Below are 16,234 nucleotides of genomic sequence, written 5' to 3' on the forward strand. Positions count from 1 at the left end.
CTGGTACGCTCGTATGACCCCATCTGGTCCGCTTTTACGAACATTAACTGGTCCGCTCGATTAAAATTACTTGGTCCGCTTATTTGTCCAAGTGCTCATTCGGTTCGCTTATCTGGATTGGTACTGGTTCGCTCGAACGAACATTAGTAGATTTGCTTGAAGTGGTTCGCTTTTAGACATTCGCTTATTTGGTCCAATCGAGATTCGTTTATTCGGTCAAATTGGTGGTTCGCTCATTTGTCCAATTTGGTTTCGCTCATACGTTCAATCTGATTTTCGTTCAAGTGTCAAGATTTTTTCACGACAATCAAGTGTTAGTATATTTCAAATTACTTGATATTGTTTGAACTGATTAAGTTTGTTTGTTTGCTTCCAGATTATTGACTTTCAGGTGATCAAAAATGTCGAACAACGGTGAAGAATTCTACAATACATTCTACAATGAGTTCACTTCCGAATCGTCAGATAGAAGATCTGAGTTGAAAGAATATTCAAAAGAGATTTCGGATAATCTAAAGTTCGAAAACATGTACGGAAGCCAACAGAAGCCACCAAAGTTGATGAAAGTCGAAGATTATAATTGGTGGAAAAACAGGTTTGAAAGGTGGGTGAAAGCTTTCGCTCCTGAGAGCTGGTTAAAGTTAGTAACTGAATATCAAGCACCAGAGAAAGCAGGAGGAGAGTTAATCGAGGAGAAAGATTTTTCAGAAAAAGATGTAAAGAATGTTGTTGCTGAATACAAAATGATAACGTTGATCAAACAGTCGGTGAGAGAGGATATTATCTCATTGCTTGAACAAGAAAAAACTTCAAAGAAATTGTGGGAAGCATTGGAGAGAAAGTGTATTGGGAGTAATGAGATTGTCAAAAACAAGAAGAAGTTGTTGCGTAGAGAGTTTGATTTATTCAGCTGTATGAAAAATGAATCTGTTTGTAAAATGCTAGAGAGATTCGGACATCTGAAAATGGAGTTGACCAGACATGGAATCAATTATGATGAGGATTTGATGGTGGATAAATTGTTTGATTCATTGCCAAATGATCAAAAATGGAAATATTTCGCTCTTATGCTGAAGAATACAAATCAAGCCAGATGAGTTAAAGATTGATTTGCTGATTGAAAGGCTTGAAAGTCATGAATTGGAGTTAAAGAGATCTAAAGTCAACAGTCCAGCTTATCAGCAGAATGTGGAGCTTTATTACAGAGGAAATATACCAAATGCTGGTTCTCCAAAAACAGCATTTTCTGCAGAAAGTTTGAACTCAGTCAACAATGAAAGTCTTCACAGTGGTTTTCACAGTGGTTCTTCTTCAAACACTTCAGACCAATCTGCTTCAAAGAATGTATTTCAGTGTAATATCGCAATCGATTTGAAGAATGGGCAGAACTTCAGTGAAGAATCAGCAAAACAACAGATGGTTTTCTTAGCATCTGTACTGGAATCGTATGAAGGCCTCGTCGCAGGAAAGATTGGAAATACCAATTTGACAAAAGAAGAGTATGATCAAATAGACCCCGAGGAGATGGAACTGATGGATATCAGATGGTGCATGGCCAGTGCAGTTCGTCGAGCACAGCGGTTCATGGAAATTACGGGGAGGAAGTCAATTGGAGGGCCATCTACCAAACTGGGTTTTGATAAATCCAAAGTGACATGTTTCAAATGCAAACAAAAAGGTCACTTCAAGCGCGAGTGCAGAAATTCGTATGTTGCTGATGATTCTGAAAACCCGTTCAACGAAGATTATTACAAGAAAGCGATTTACCATCAAAATAAGTCTGAACCACCAAGGTTGAAACAGCAGGAAGAAAAATCAAGGGCTCTTGCAGTCATTTATGATGATGAAGGTTATGACTGGAGCAAAGAAGTTCTTCCAGAACACGATGCTGTTGGTTATGCATTTGTTGCAAAAGATGATCATGATACCTGGTGGAGAAGAGACAGTGCAAGATGGGAGATTGGCAAACTGTATGAACCATTTCAAGAAGCACAGAGAGCCAAGAGATGGAATGAAGAGTTGGAGTGTTACTTGGACCCACAGGGTAATCCAGTGGTAGATCCGTCAAAAGTTGATTTTGATGCTGTAACCAATGTGTTTCCAAGTGAGCGAACTTTCAACACAAAAAGGCTTTCTGATAAAAGCTATCTGCCAGAGTTGATGAACAAGTTGAGAGAAGTCTTTGAAGCAAGTCTACCGAAGGTGGTAGAGATGAAGAAGAGAAAAGAAGAAGAGTTGAAGAAGATGATTGAAGAGGTAAAGACTGTTGCAAAGCTTGCTGATGAAGAGAATCAAAAAACTAAGGAAGAACAGAAGCCGAAAGAGATGGAAGAAAAAGTTGAGAAGATACAGGAGACAAAGGCAGCTGAGCACGCCGAGGTGTCAATCACTGAGGTAATAAAATCTTCTGAACTATCAAATGTTGAATTGGTTGTTGAAAAAGAAAACAAGTGCATGAATTGCATTGAAAAGTGCAAAGCCTGTACTGAAAAAGAAGAAATAATAAAAACAAAAGATAATGAAATGAACAAACTTGAAAATGCTTTAAAACTGAAATGTAAAGAAAGGATTGACACAGAGCAAAGTCTAAAATTAAAAGTTGAGAAATTAACACAGAAATGTCATGATTTTGAAAAAGAAAATAAGGTTTTGAAAGAAAAATGTGACACAAAATGTGTTGATTGCATTGAGAAAGAATCTAAGTTTCTAGAGTTACAAAAACAGTATGATTCTTTAAAATGGTCAAGTCAGAGAGTACAAGAAGCTTATGATACTTTGAAGAGCCAAGTCAAAAGTTTTGATCAAAGATTGTCTGAAACTTTAACAACCAAAGAAATGTATGAAAGACAGTTTAAAGAAAAGCAAATTGAATTAAACAAGTGTGTTGATGAAATTGCTAATCTTAAACAAGTCTTGGCTGAAAAAGAAAAGATTGTTACAAAACTTCAAAGTTATCATAACTCTTCGTACATTCTTGAACGCATTTTCAATATCACACCAGATGACAAAGATACTAATGATTGTAAAAAGGGTATTGGTTCAGAATATCATCAGGTACCACCACCATTGAGAGACAATTATACTTTTTATGATGAGGAAAAGGTGGCAAAGGGTTTGAACATAGCTGACCAATTACCTGAAAGTATCGATGTGACTTACACCAAATCTGATGATGCTGATGATTCAGAGGTGGTATGTAAGGTGGGTGATAGTGTTTTGAAAGGTAAGTCTGAATCACAGGATGAAGATGAAGGGAATCTTTATGATGGTTATCTGAAAGACACAAAATCCGAGAAGAATTTGAATGATGATTCAAAAGGATTGGTTTATACCATGATTGGATCGGACAAACTATTCTTAGATGTTGTTTTCCCGATTCAGAATGTGATTTCAGAGAAAATTGACAAAGTTTTCAAGATGGTTGAAATTGAGAAGTCTGAAATGTTGAAGTTTGCTGGTAAAGGTTTCAAAGGGTCTTATAACAAACCTGGTTCTAAGAAGAAAAACATGAAGTCTGGTTTGGGGTATAAGAAGAAACATAATCGAAATAGAACTGAAAGGTCCAATTTTCAGACAAAAATGACTTTTGTTCAAGGAAAAAGCTTCACCGAAGAAGAAAAACTCAAAATTGGAAAACAATCTAATGCAGAGTTTGAGGTCATGAAAGAGAAACAACAACAGCCAAAAGATGTGTCAAAGAAAGTTTGTTTTAAATGTGATCAAATTGGACATGTTGCACGAAAGTGTCAAAATCCAAAGTCTGTTGATGTTAAAAAACAGAAATCTGGAAATGAGAAACCAAGGTCAACCAGATTTGATTCGAGACAAACTTGGAAGTTTAACACAAACAAGTTTGCTTCAAATCAAAATTGGAAATCAAACCCGAACAGGTTTGATTCTAGACAGACCTGGAACTTTCACACACCCAGATTGAGAACGACACAGAGTCAGAGAACATCGGTTGATGTGACAAAACCTCAAGAAATTTGGAAACCTAAAAATGTTGTTCAAACTCAAAAGGTTCAGAAAGAAACAAATTTTTACAAAAGAGGTACTCTGGAAGGTCAAGTGTGGTCGGTTAAGAAACGTGTTGATTTGATAAAAGATGAGAAGCAGAAACAAATTTGGAAACCAAAAACTGAAACAATAAGTTCAACTTCTGAGGTGAAAACGTCTGAGGATTCAGTTTTGGTTGCCTATGATGCAAATTTTCCACCGCTCAAGGCTGCAAACTTTAAAATTCAGGTTGCTAGAATCAAGGTTACACCTAAGGCTGCTGAGGCCTGGGTGGACACCATGTTTGATTAAGCGGTTGGAATTGCCGGAGCTTCCTTTATCGCGAAGCATGAATCGGCATCTTTATTGATTGAAATTTTTATGTCAAATTGTTTGAGTATTTGATAAAGTTTGAATGTGCAGGTGCTAAATGCTGATGAAGATTGTGAGAGTGTTGCACAGGAAGAGATTGAAGATCCCTGGTTTTGGTCAGACAGGGAGTTTGTTTGTTGTTTTGTATAAATTTGAATTGTGTTTGATGATTGTTGTTTGTTTGTTTGTTGTTTGTTTGGTTGGTTGATGATTGTGATGTTTGATGTTAGTTTACTTTGAATAAGTGGTGATGGACTACGCCGAAACCCTCACGGCTGAACAAGCATGATTTCTGTCACAGATTGAGAAACGGTTTTCTAGCTGTCAAAATCAATGGGTTGTAAATCATGGGGGTACTTGATGTTATATTTTCTGCACAACAGAGCATGAGATGCAGAAAATGGATGGCGAGACAAAGCTATCAGTATCGGTTTGTCAAATTTCTTTAATGATTTTGCATTTTTGGGGGAGAAAAATTGTCAGAAAATACAAAAACATTAGAAAATTTGAAAAAGCCAAAAACATGATAAAATTCAAAAATTTGAGTTTTGTGTAAAAAGAGGAAATGATAGTACATCAGTAGACAGTTACGGTATGCTAAAGAATTGTAATGATTAAATAGCGTTAAACAGTCTCACTGATGATATGTCGATAGGTTTTTATACACTTAGTAAACTTTTTCGGGATATAAACCTAAAATTCAAACTTGCTTATTTCGTGGGGAACACTACTTGAATATATAGGTAACCCCTGAAATCTCGTTTGAAAGGTCCCAGATTCTGAGATACTAGGTCTTTATACTCAGTGATATCTAGGGTATTATTCCAGGACTTCTGCTGTATGGAAGTACTGACCTAGTCCCCGAATAATACTTTCTGCAAAATGCTTGAAACACAGTATCGCCCTCAGCAAGCTGATGAAACAATAAAATTGATAGTCGCTGCTGTTGTAATGCTAAAAGATCCTCTAAAGGGGACACACCAAAAGTCGAGCCGTCATCTCTCTGCTGAACGGAAGTTCTGACCTGAGCTCTCACGGTTTCGCGTTTTACCCCTTACAGATATCATCTGTGGTATACTCACCTGTAAGACTGAATATCTGGGATTCTGGATACGGGAGTATATTCAAGAGGTGGGACACATGATTGAGTTTAAGTTCTTAAAACATCTAATTCGTATCCTGAATCAGTTGAAATTTGTATGAAAATTTAAGTGGATCAGTATATCGACAATCTAAGTGAATTGTTTAATTCTTAATGTGTAACTAAGCTCAACGGTACTTGTGACTTGTCAAAAATTGATATGATCCTCTGACGCATACTCAAACAAAAATATTGTATGTAAATATATTTGTACATATTTCTTTACAGCTTTATATTTTCAGAAAATACAAAAAGATTTTGATTTCTGCTTTATTTTCGATAAACCGATGTCTGAATTGCTGAGTTTCAAAATCTAAGTAAGCTGATTGTGTTTCTGAAAATAAAACAAGTTCATTAATTTGAAACTTGAAATTTCTAGAAAAACTTCAAAAACAGTTTGTGAATATCTTCAAGGTCACTAATTTGTACTTGATTGATTAACTGAGAGGGATCTGAATGTGTAGATTGTTAAAATCTTTGTAATAAAGATAGTTTTCGATCCGGTGTGTTAATATTGTCATAACTATGAAGTTTGTTGACAGGGGGAGTGTATTAGAGAACATGGTTAATGGTTTTAAAATGTTGTTACTTATCATTTGTATGAGTGATTACAGGGAAGATCCAGACTACGACCCGAGAGCCGCGTCTAAGGGGGGGTCTGAAGACAAGCTGAAAGTGTGCAAAGAGCCAGATATCATTTCTGAAAGAGCTTGTAGCTGAAAAGCAAGGTGTCGATCCCTAAAAGCACGGAAGCTTGACGAGAGGGGGAGCCTACTGATGATGAAGTTGTAAAGATGATCAAAGAGAAAGATTGAAGGATACTTATATTGTTACAATCTGAACAAGTTGGCAAAGATGATCAAGACCGAAGAGGTGGCATAACAGAGAATGTTCACTGAAGACTTCGTCAATATCCGAGGGGGAGTCTGTTGGTGCACTACGTCTATTGACTTCGTCTTGTATCATGTATTAGATTAGGATAGGATAGAATATTGTGTGCACGAGGTTCGAGAAACGAGAAATGGTGGATTAGTATTGAGGTCCACTTATATGAACAGTGTACATATAAGCGAACCACACACATTCATACTGGTCCACTTATATGTACATGGTCATATAAGCGAACCACACAAGCTTCATAGGTCCGCTTATAAGACGTCCATATAAGCGAACCAGAATCCCTATAAATAGGTGCATGTTTGTTTCATTTGGCACGGACCTGATTGTGTAACGAAGTGCTGCTGATTTGCTTTCAGGTTGTAAACATTGCCAGAATTAATACAAGAAGCATTATATTTAGTTTGAGCGTCTGATTCATCGATTCCGCCTTTGAATTAGATAAACGACTCTTCTGATCGACTCATTCAGGGTCAACGACGATCCAACAACAACGGAGCCGGAACCGAACGACGACATCAAGGTACGGATGCCTCAATACATGGAAACCGAGAGGAAACAATGGATGGTGTTTAAGGGTCAAATACCTCGCTTCTAGTGAATCAAGATCTCACCATCCTATTCCTGGATCGCTAGAATATGGATCGGGTAGCACGCGAGATCCAAAAAAGGTTTTGCGTGGATATCAAAAAACGCCATAAATAATAGTTATGTAAATCTCCGTAGGTTTTAAGTTTATTTTAGTGTGGTTTTTAGTTTAGGGTTGTATGTTTTTTTAGGTTTAGGTGTGTTTTATTTTTATTTAGTGGGTACGTATGTTTTTTATTTAATTGTTGTAACTTTTTAAATATATTATAAAAATATCTTTTTAAACTTTAAAGGAAATGAAAACTAATTCAATATAATAGAAATTAATTTAATAAGAAAAGTATGTTGAGGTGGAGGTTGGATTGGTTTAGCGTTAAAAGAAAAAAAAGTGATGTAATTAGACCGGGGGTGTGGTATACCGCCTCTAGCTAACTTAGCAACTTTGGCACCCTATATTGTTAATATGATCGGGTTAAAATTAAATGTGAACTTACATACCCGATTCTGATTTGAGATTCACTAGAGGAATTAATTATATATATTATTTCATAACATCCCAATGAATAGTGTTTATTTGTTTTTTTTTTTTTTTTACTTTCTTTTTTGCGTATTCTTTTGTTTATTTTTTTGTATTTTTGTTTTTTTGGGTTTCGTTATTTTTAATTTAACTTTCAGCGTGGACACTTTATAGCCCCTCAATATTTAAAAAACTTTGTACAATGTTATTTTTACTCCCTGGAGTGTTACATGCTTTCTTATATGTACGCGTCGGTATAATACAAATTCGGTTACGTTTCAACGTAGATTTTTTCCTTAGTTCGGCCGGGTCAAATATAATTTGTTTTTGTTCTTATTTTTATGTATGTCTTCAGTTGATCACTTGGTGTTATAAATTTATATATTCGTTTTATGTTTTCCCCCGGTTTTGGTCATCGTTCGGTTAACACGGTTTCACGCCCCCCTCGACCCCACACTGGTAACACGGTTTTACGCCCCCCACCCTGCAACGCGGGGGCTTAAGACTAGTTGAACTCAATAAGTAAAAGTTAGTTTATTGTCCCAATGTAGACATTTGCAAGCATGAGGATAACGTAAAATATGTAATTTTTGGGACCTAAAACGATAGTTTTTTTTCTTGTTTACTGAACCGGCCCGGATGTTATTCATTAGTGTTTTACTTTTGAATATGAGTAAATTGCCATTTTAGTCCCTGAGTTTTATCCAAATTTGCCATTTTAGTCCAAATAGTTTTTTTTTGCCTCTACGTCCCTGACTTTTCCCTTTTGTTCCATTTTGATCACATACACTAACTCCATCCAAAAACTCCATCTTTAACCAGGGGTATTTTGGGGATTTTCATTTTAAATGTTTTCAATTGTCATTTTGATCCAATTCCAAAAAATCAAAATAATTCCAAAAAATTCTAAAAAATCATAAAAATTCAAAAAAATTCTAAAAAATCCAAAAAATCCGTTTCGGCGCGAACCGTTTCGAGCTGAACCGTTTCGACGCGAACCGTTTCGAGCTGAACCGTTTCGACGCGAACCGTTTCGACGCGTACCGTTTCGACCCGTACCGTTTCGAGCCGAACCGTTTCGAGCCGAACCGTTTCGACCCGTACCGTTTCGACCCGTACCGTTTCGACGCGTACCGTTTCGACCCGAACCATTTCGACCCGTACCGTTTTGAGCTGAACCGTTTCGACGCGAACCGTTTCGAGCTGAACCGTTTCGAGCTGAACCGTTTTTTCGACCCGTACCGTTTCGAATCGAAACGGTTCAGCTCGTAACGGTACGGGTCGAAACGGTTAAGCTCGAAACGGTACGGGTCGAAACGGTTCGGCTCGAAACGGTTCGGTTCGAAACAGTACGGGTCGAAACGGTTCGCGTCGAAACGGTTCGGCTCGAAACGGTTCGCGTCGAAACGGTTCGGCTCGAAACGGTTCGGGTCGAAACGGTTCGGGTCGAAACGGTACGGGTCGAAACGGTTCGGGTCGAAACGGTTCGGCTCGAAACGGTTCGGGTTCGAAACGGTTCGCGCCGAAACGGATTTTTTGGATTTTTTAGAATTTTTATGATTTCTTAGAATTTTTTGGAATTTTTTTGATTTTTTGGAATTGGATCAAAATGGCAATTGAAAACATTTAAAATGAAAATCCCCAAAATACCCCTGGTTAAAGATGGAGTTTTTGGATGGAGTTAGTGTATGTGATCAAAATGGCAACAAAAGGGAAAAGGCAGAGACCCAGAAACAAAAAAAAACTATTTGGACTAAAATGACAAATTTAAACAAAACTTAGGGACTAAAATGGCAATTTACTCTTTGAATATTTCACAAAATCTAAAAAGATAATTACACGTTATACATTCTCAATACTATTTTGATAACTTTAAAAATTATGTTAGGTGAGATCTACTTTAAATTAATAAGAAAATATTCTTTAAGCCACGTTTTGTCACCTTTATTTTTCAACACTTTCATAACACGGTTTTAGTAATTTAAGATGGAGTGAAATATTATATTTCTAAAGTTGCATGTGACAACAAAAACTTGGATGTTGAAACGAATAACTTCTAATAGAAAAATAATTTGTGACAAAGGGGCGTTTTGGCAATTAAAATCAACATGAAGGTCACTAATTTATTCAACTATCTATAAATAACAATGTTTTAGCAAACTGCAAAAGCATTCCATCAACTCTTTACATCACATACAAACTAAACTACCTTCAGAAACTATGTCTCCAATCACCCCTGAGATAAGAGCGTGTGCCGAAATTCTCACCGGCAATGATGTTTGCGTAGAAAAAGCCAAGTCTCTTCTAAGAGAATATCATCTTCCCGACGGTCTATTGCCTGTAAAGGACGCCGAGGAACTTGGTTTCGTAAAAGAAACTGGATTTTTTTGGATCAAACAAAAGAATGATACCACACACAAGTTTGAGAAGGCTGGAAGACACATATCATACGCGACTGAGATCACCTCCTACTTTGAGGACTGTAAGATAAAAAAGTTGTCAGGAGTGAAGTCTAAAGAGCTGTTGATATGGATTTCACTCACTGAGATCTACGCTGAAAGCCCGAAGAGTGACAAAATCACTGTAAAGACACCCACAGGAATCTCCAAGAGCTTCCCGAAGGACGCTTTTATGGCATAAGAGGCGCATTAAGAGAATCATATGGTGGTTTCGTTTCATGAATCATGGTTTTATCTATTAATGTAACTTGTTTCTTTAGTGATTTCTGTATGCGTAATGAATAATTAATCTCCTTTTGATCATGTATTCATCCTTTCTTTGAAATGATATGATTTTCATCAATGTATTATCTTGGACTTTATTGATTACTTATCTTAAAACTAATTTTTATATAAAGTTGATATAAAGGTACTTTACAAAACTTCAAGATTAGAAATGTGTTTTACGTATTTTTATTATTAGTTTTCAGGGACTAGATCATGAAATAATATTTTTCTTTTAACTGCAACACCCTGGGGAATTCTAAAATCATAGGGCAACACAATGAATCCTTACGCAAAGCTCTAGGGGTGTTCAGTATCCGATTCGAATTTGAAACATTCAAAATTCAATTATCAAGCTTCGTATTCGGTTTTCAAATTTGGAGTTCGATTCGAATTCGAGTCAAGTAATGGAATTTGAATCGAATACGAATTCAGGTAAAAAAGATAAAAATTCAAAAAAAAAAAAAAACTCGATTCGATTAATTCAGAAATGGAAGCAACCTCTCTATTCCTACGGGGTAGAGGTAAGGTTGTCTATATCTTACCCTTATTAGACCCTACCATTGCTATTAGTGGGATTTACTGAGTATGATGATGATGATGATTTTCAAACGACTATAACTTTCTCATACGTATTACAACATATTAACGGGCATTTCATTCTCTTTAAATTGAGCATCCTATTGCTATAGTTTTCTTAAAAGAAATTTACAAGATTTTGAATACGCATTACGTGATTGCGTGATTTTGAATACCCAGTACCCATTATGTTATTACATGATTTTGAATACCCAGTACATGACCATGTGATTTTGAATACTCATTCCGTGATTACAGATTCAATATAAATCTTTACACATTCAGTGTAAATTAATTACGTGATTACACGTTCAATATGATTTGTTATAACTAATGTTAATACAATTATGAATATTACGTGATTACACATTCAATAATAAGAATTTTGTTGTTTATACTTTATTACGTGATTAAATCTCTAATATACGACATTATGTAGTTATTAAAGGTTGATTTGGCTAATGCTTTGTATACAACTTATCCTTCATGCGTGATTATACCTGAAATATTAGGTATTCCATATGAAATATTATATTTTACATGTTTTGTTTTTACGTAATTACATAATCACTCAGCAAGGTTTCACATAAATACTATAATAAAATCATGTAATCACGAAACGAGTGTTCAAAATCACGTAATAATACATAGTCAACCATTGTTACATAATTATGTAATCACTTAGTGGGGTTTCATATAAAATACTATAATGAAATCACTAATCACGTAATGGGTATACAAAATCACATAGTCACTTACTGGGTATTCAAAATCACGTAATTACCTAATGAGTATCAAAAATCCTGTAAATTGTTTTTAAGAAAACTATAGCAATAGGTTGATCTAATTAAAGAGAATGAAATGCTCATTAATACGGTGTAGTTTTAATAAAAAAGTTATAGTCGTTTGAAAATCAAGGGAGAGTGGGTTTATGAGTCAACAATATTGAATTTTTCTGTTTTACCGTTTTCCCCACTTGTTTCCATGTTTTTAGTTTCGTGAGTTCTAAATTTAGGGACCACTTAATCTCAACCATTGATCTTGTAAATCAAGGGTTAAGCTCTTCTCCTACACTTCGTACACTTCATTCCTCTTGTACAATAATCTTTCTCATACGACTTAAGTTTAATAATTAGTACTACTACGTTGTTAGGAAATTTTTCATAAGCATTTATATATAATTGCTATACGATCGAAGGTTGGTTTGGTTTTTAGACAACCGATTTTCACACATGGTCAATTGTATGTGTTCATGACAACACTTAAAAGTATAGACGAAGTAAAACTATTAATCTTAAAATAAGATGCTAAAATTACAAATAAAACATCAAATGTTACAAAAAAATATTTGGAGACGTGTAAATTATGTACACACATTTTCATTTCATATTGTTTTTTGTATTCAACCCGTGTATTAACCCGTGTATTACATGGGTAGCTAACCTAGTGTATATATATATAACTAAACTCATACATAGTTGAGCCTGTGAAATAGTCCAACTTTATAACAGACTACAATTTGTTGATTTTTTGTCTTCATAATATATCTTAGTTTATGTTAATTTGAAAAGAACAATCAGCAATAAGGAAACAACTTTACATGTATTCCTTAACTTTAATATTTATAGCAAATGTCAAAACAATAAACGATATTGAAACTTGACTGATTTTATATAGTTAAAAAAAATGTTTTAACGATTTTGATAAAACAATGAAGAAACTTATAGAATAATCAATAGATAATGAGCAAGTTATATATTCACTAAGTTTGAAGAATAAATCCGTCATTTTTATATTACATATATATTTCGAATTATTTGATAAATTTACAAACCAACCACTACGTTAATAAAGAAATGTGAATTTTCCCCATATCTTTTATTAAATTATGATAAACTGTAGTTTATTTTTTAATTCTAATTTTCTTTAGTTTTTATAGATTTTAATTCCTCTAAATTCTAGATCTTTTTAGAATGCACATACAACTAATTGTAGCCTTGTTCGAATGGGTTCAACATTTCTAAAAAAATGCTCAAGAAGTCTGAGATACCAGAAACGCGGATCTAACCCGACACACAAAGAATACCCACTACTCAACCCGCCCATGTAACCCATTTTGCCACCTCTAATTGTGTTGATAACGACTTGCACAACGGGTCTATGTTTGATTATGAATGCTGATGATAATGTCCAGATAAACATGTTCCAAACAAATACAACGAGATCATAACCCCGCCTATTTAGAGAAAATCAAACCCAAAAGACCAATTAGCCACGACAAGATGGATCCAACGACCCAGGCTACAAGGACAAAGACGGCAATTCCAGCTAATATGGTCAGAAAAGGAGGTCCTTGGGCATTGCTTGTATCACCATCTGTGATTGCTTCATTAGATTCTCCTGCTGGCTTGTTTATTGCATGTAATGAAGGCAACCACTTGCCTATCAACGGTCCAGGGGCATTCTTGAACCTGGTCAACTCGATGAAAGACATCACACGCTCAAGTAAGAAGAAGAAACTTCTGAAAATCTAAGATAAAACCACAAATATATAGGATGTAGAGGTTTTTATACAGCTAGCTATACATGAACTAATTGATGACAGCCAAACATGTCCTAAAGACATTTAAACCCCTTAAAGGTCACCTACCCAACACAGGTTGTGTTTTACCTGATCGGCTGATCCCAATAGTTAGGAAGCTATCGGCAGAGTCCCATAAGTTTACCATTAACGGGTTCTCACATTCACCAAAAAAAAAAACATGTCCTAAAGTCATAAGTCCATGCGTAGTCAAGCACCATCCAGCCGTGATGGTCACCATGGTGCCTCCATAGCGCCGGGAACACCCCCTGCGTTATGGAATGTGAATTTTGTGGGCCGCAATGGTGATAACGGGGCGATGTTGGGTGAATGTGGGTTGGGGAATGTGTATATGGTGGGGTTATGTGTGACTACTACGCATGGCCTAAGTATATTACGAAACGTAAACGTTCATCAACTACATGATATTTAGCATATCTTCAAATCAAGAGCAGGTTGTTCATTATTAGGCCATGTGTAATGGTAACCCCCCATAACCCCTTGCGATGTGGGGTTATACAACACGTGGCAAATATGTAAGAAAGGGGGGTTATATAACTTGAGTGTGTAGTGGTTAACCCCTTCAATTATATATATGTGTGTGAGTGTGTGTGTGTGTGCTTGTGTGTGTGAGAAACCTTAGTGTAGTGCCGTTATGCTAATCACGGCCATCAAAAATTCCATCCCATAGCGTGGTGTGCCCGGGCGCTATGGGGCGTTTTATGTGAAAATGGCGCCATATGCAGCCCCACTACGGAAGGACTTATACTTTAGCATCCTTTCTTGCAATGAACCAATGCATTCAACAAGCATAGTATTGATCAAGTACAATCACACCATACCAAATTCCAATCAATAGTTACATCCGTTAAATAAAATTAGATGTTTATATTTCAAGATCGACAAACACCTTCCCCCGACTAACAATGAAAGCCAAACAATTACTACTGCAGTAACACATTTCTATATTATGTTATTTTAAAAAACAATTATAAATACACCAATAAATGGGAAGAGCAGTTTAACAAGACGAGCTCGAACTCGAACTCGAGCTCAAGTGCTCAACTCATTTACACACCTAATTACATAAAATTCAAAATCCTTTCCAATTTAGAGTTTAAGTAAAATTCAAATACGTTTTAAGAACATATCAATCAAATTCAGTAGATATCTATAAAAGCATGAAATTGATTGTTTCAAGCCCTAATAAAACATTGAGTCAAATACCAATTGCCCCCAAATCCTGCCTAAACAACAAGCCCTAATAAAGCATGCAAAGAATCAGCATTACAGAAAGTAATGAAGTTATAATAAAGAAAGTAACATTTTTATGAATGATGAATACGGTGAAATTGAACAGGATGATAGAGCGATTGAGATAAAGAACCTGAGAATTGAAGTTGAGTGAGTGAACGAAACACGATGGAGATTGATTGATGATGAATCAGGTCGACAAATTGGATTGTGATGGAACCCTAGCTTGCTAAAGTGAGCTGGGAGTGCACTATAGCAGAGAGAGACGATTGCCATTTTCTATCTTTGTTAGTTTGTTTCTTCTCTCCAGGCTAGTAACAAACATGCTCTGATATAAAATTAGTGGTGTGAGTAGTTTGTCCAACCGGTAGTGGTGAACCGGCTACACAATCGGTCCGGTCTGATTAAGTATCTTGGTTGTTCGGTTGAAGTTAAATCAAGGCGTAAGTAAGTCAAGGTATGCATGAGCTCCTTGAGACATGCTTGAAAAAAACTCAAATGATCCGAGCTTAAACGAGCCCGGCTCTCGAACCTGAGCTCGGAGCTTCACTTGTTGAGCTCGAGCCAGCTCACGAGCTCAAAAGTCTTATGTTCATATTATGGTTTAGTTCTCACTACTTACCCTGTTAAGAAAAGTAACATTTCAGTTATAACCACTGATGAGTTATGAATAAATAAGCAAACCACTGTTTGAGACTAAACGAGACAAACAACTGGTAGCATTCTAAGCACTGCTTGTGATCAAACACTGATGGTGGTTAACAGCTGATAGCAACAACTGATGATGGTAAACAGCTGCTGTTGAAATAAGCAGTATATAGTGAATCAGTGGTTTGAAATGTTGTTGTGAAGTGAGTCCGTTGTTGAAGTATCAGGGAGCAGTTGTTTAGGTATAAGGTCTGATACTTACATTCTTGTAAGTTCAGGGGGTGTTTGTGGAAATTCTTACAACGGATAGTTGTAACTGAATTTAGGTCGATTAGTATAAATAGGGGTTTGCAGTAGTTTGTAATTAATTCATTACTTTCAATTTCTTTGTAATTCTTTTCTGGTAATTCAATTTCTGATTCAATAAGATTCAATCGTTAATCGTTGATTCAATTCTCTGGGTCAATTTCTGGGTTGTTTTTCTGACAAGTGGTATCAGAGCCATTGGTGGCTCGATTAGAAGAAATTGACGTTCAATTCCGCAATCAGAGATTAAAGATGGTGTCAACGAAGTTTGAATTGGAGAAATTTGATGGGAGAAATGATTTCAGTCTATGGCGTGTGAAGATGAGGGCTCTTCTGGTTCATAATGGTGTGGTAGATGCGCTGAAAGGAGAAGATAAACTTCCTAAAGGCTTAACTGATAAAGAAAAGAAGGATATGCTCGAGAAGGCTCATAGTGCAATCATATTGAGTCTTGGTGATCGAGTTCTTAGTGAAGTATCAAAGGAGACGTCTGCTGCGGGGATTTGGGCAAAGTTGGAGTCATTGTATATGACTAAATCTTTGGCAAATCGGCTGTATTTGAAGAAGAGGTTGTATACATTTCACATGTCATCTGGAAAGAGTCTTGAAGATCATACAGATGAATTCAACAA

At 36.0% G+C, this 16,234-nt stretch overlaps 1 long non-coding RNA gene across 1 annotated transcript; it reads right to left on the reverse strand.

Annotated features, from left to right (window-relative positions):
• Positions 1-12,958: 12,958 nt before the first annotated feature.
• Positions 12,959-14,980, reverse strand: LOC110911720. The gene is made up of 2 exons (XR_002577281.2): positions 14,782-14,980; positions 12,959-13,284 (listed from the first exon to the last, which is right to left on the reverse strand). It is a non-coding gene; the product is annotated as an uncharacterized LOC110911720 (long non-coding RNA).
• Between the last annotated feature and the right edge of the window lie 1,254 nt (positions 14,981-16,234).

Source organism: Helianthus annuus, chromosome 15, assembly GCF_002127325.2.
Source record: "Helianthus annuus cultivar XRQ/B chromosome 15, HanXRQr2.0-SUNRISE, whole genome shotgun sequence".
Classification (NCBI taxonomy): domain Eukaryota; kingdom Viridiplantae; phylum Streptophyta; class Magnoliopsida; order Asterales; family Asteraceae; genus Helianthus; species Helianthus annuus.